Source organism: Diabrotica undecimpunctata, chromosome 4, assembly GCF_040954645.1.
Source record: "Diabrotica undecimpunctata isolate CICGRU chromosome 4, icDiaUnde3, whole genome shotgun sequence".
Taxonomy (NCBI): domain Eukaryota; kingdom Metazoa; phylum Arthropoda; class Insecta; order Coleoptera; family Chrysomelidae; genus Diabrotica; species Diabrotica undecimpunctata.
The window spans coordinates 69,149,952-69,152,873 of record NC_092806.1 but is presented as its reverse complement, the minus strand read 5'-3'; positions in this window follow the sequence as shown (position 1 = coordinate 69,152,873).

The following is a 2,922-nucleotide window of genomic DNA, read 5'->3' as shown; positions in this document are numbered from 1 at the left end:
ATATTCCAGGTTATATGTTTTGTTTATACTAAGTTGGGAAGCGAATGATTTTCTACACATAACTACAGAGTTTGAGTTCCAGTGAAGTTCTAGTTTCTACCCCCAGAATTTTTGTGTAAAACCCCAGTGCAATCCAGGTTACTTTTTTGTGTTAAAATTTAAAGTAAAGGTAGAAATTTTTTTAATAATAATAATTTGCTTTCATAAAAAAAAAATTTGTAATAATTAATATTGTATATGTCATATTTGACATTAGTTTGCTTTGTTTTTTTTAAGAAGGTTAACCTTCATGCAGTAACAAGTTTTGTAGCATCTCTCACTTAGTTTGTAAACGAATAGGACATATGTAAGTTTTTCTTTTTTATTATTTTGGTATAAATCCTTGTAACTATTTATATCGTAAGTATTTTTGTATTGTCTACTTTTGTAACTGTTTGTGGTGAGACAACAATAAATGTTTAGTTTTTTTTTATAAACCATTTTGTTTACTTCTCTTAACTAACACTCTAACCCCTTTTTTGAGTTTCATTTAAAAAGATATATTTTTCATTTCTAATAATTATTTCAATAGTTACAACTAGTTGTTGTAATCGTTATAATTTGGCACCTCGAAGCGGCGTCCATTTTAAATTACTAGAGATCTTTCTTGTGTTTTGTTTTGTTTGTTCTAAGAGACTTATGTAAGCACCCCTTTGTTTCATTTTTTGTAGTTGCCCTAATCCAACCCCCTTGCCATTCACTTATCCACGACCCAGCTTCTCCAAATATCCAAAGTATCGTTTATGTTGCTTGCCCTATCTCCACTCCCAGTAACTTCAGTCCCAATTTTCAACCCCCCATAATAATACCCTATGTGGTAGGCAAAATATTTCGTTACAAAGTGTCCCATCAACAAAAATTAAAATGCGATTTAAAGGTGAAGAGATCAGCTTTTGGAAAAAAAGATTATTCCTAACATCGTCCAATAGTCACCAGTAAGCTTGAATTTGCGGTTCACCTAATTCGCTATTGAAGAGAAGTCTCCTGACTTCTTGTTGTATCGTATGGAGGTCGCTGTTAGCATACTCAGGCAGTATATGTTGCCATAACGGCCAAATATATTTCATTTGATTTAAGTTTAAGCTACCACAAGTGTTTCTGATGAGATTTGAATAACTCGAAACACGTGTAGAACAATGGTGGAGCTTCAATTGAAAAGAAATGCAATCGTCTACTTTCATTCAACTTCTTTTCTCTACGTAAAGAGTATTAAAGGTAGCATTTTTCAACGTCTCGAAAAACAGAAAACCAAAAAAGGTATATCGATGGATAGCAACCGTATATACGTATTTCTGACTATTGGTCGTCTTCAGTACAATGCAGCCAAGTTAGAAAAGGATCATGTTAACTTGGGAAGGATCACCACAGTAGCAATGGAGCAATGCAACCAATTTGTGGCATAAAAGTTAGAAGACCTTAATGGTTTCCAGGACGACAACCATGGGGATTCCCTAATAAACAAGCACAGATAACTCAAAGATGGAGGTCATACTGTGAAAATCTCATGGGTGATTCATTCATCTATGAACAAATTTCAACAAATGCTATCGAATTAGAGTCAACAATTATAAGACCAGAAGTAGAAGCAGCACTCAAAAAGCTAAAAGTGCATAAAGGCCCTGATAAAGATTAGGTAACAACAAAAATTATCCTGTCAATAGTTAAAGTGGGCGTAGACATAAACTAGGAGATCTGAAAAAAGGCAAATATGTCAGTGGCCAACCACAGTTTATGTACCAATCCACAAAAAAGATCTAAAGATCCAAAAAACCTTATAGTACCTATCTCAGAAAAACTTAGGCCATACTTGCTCCCTGAAATACCAGAAGAACAGTCTGGATTTATATCAGAAAGGGGCACCAGAGAACAAATTTAGAACTTAAGACAGATTATCGAAAAATCAAGGGAATTCCATGTAAGTACACACGTGTATTTTATTGATTAATCATTAAAGCAAAGAATTTGCCTGTCACAGATGGGCCAAAATAGGAAATACTAGGGTATTTCCGCAAACTCAGCCAAAGTGGATACTCAGGATACATGGAGAACTCTCAACAAGGTTGCGTGATAAACCCCATTCTGTTTAGAATATATGGAGAAGCTATTATGCGTGAAGCAATCTCAGAATCTAAAGAAGGCATATCCAATGGCGGCAGAAGAGTCAACAACTTAAGGCAGATGATACAAGGCAGATCGTACAAGGCTTTTCGCCGAATCCTTGAAAAAATTGACGGAGCTGCTGAAGCGCATAGAACGAGTGAGTTTTGAAGCAGGGCTGTCCATCAATTAATCGAAAATAAAAATTATGGTCATAGGTAGAAGAAATAACAACCAGTCAACAAGTCAGAATCAATAATATAAAAGTGGTGAATTAATTTGTATATGCAACTACGAAATCAAAAGAAGATCAGGAATTGCCAAGGGGGCAATGACAAAGCTCACTAAAATATGGAAAAGTCACAACATCATCATACATACAAAGATGAGGCTTGTAAAATAATTATAAAAAACAATTTCGTTAAAAATTAGCGTGGGAATATTACAGAATAATACTGAAGACGACATGCTCTATTTTTAATTGTAACAGCAATTATTATATAAATCCGTAAAATATGTTTAATGATATGCCAAATTTTTATGAAACTTGTTTATACTGCTACACTGCTTTTGAACATATTCATTTTATAAATTAATACTGGTACTCAGAAGTTAGCAAAAATGAAACTCTATTTATTTACCGCAAATAGTGGTTCGTTTCTTTAAGTACACACGATCCACAAAGATGTATGAACCTTACTGTCAATATATCTAGTAAAACACGCGTCTAAAAATAGCCCCCTTTTTTATTTAAAAATAACTCCTCCCGCTATAAGCTTGCATAGC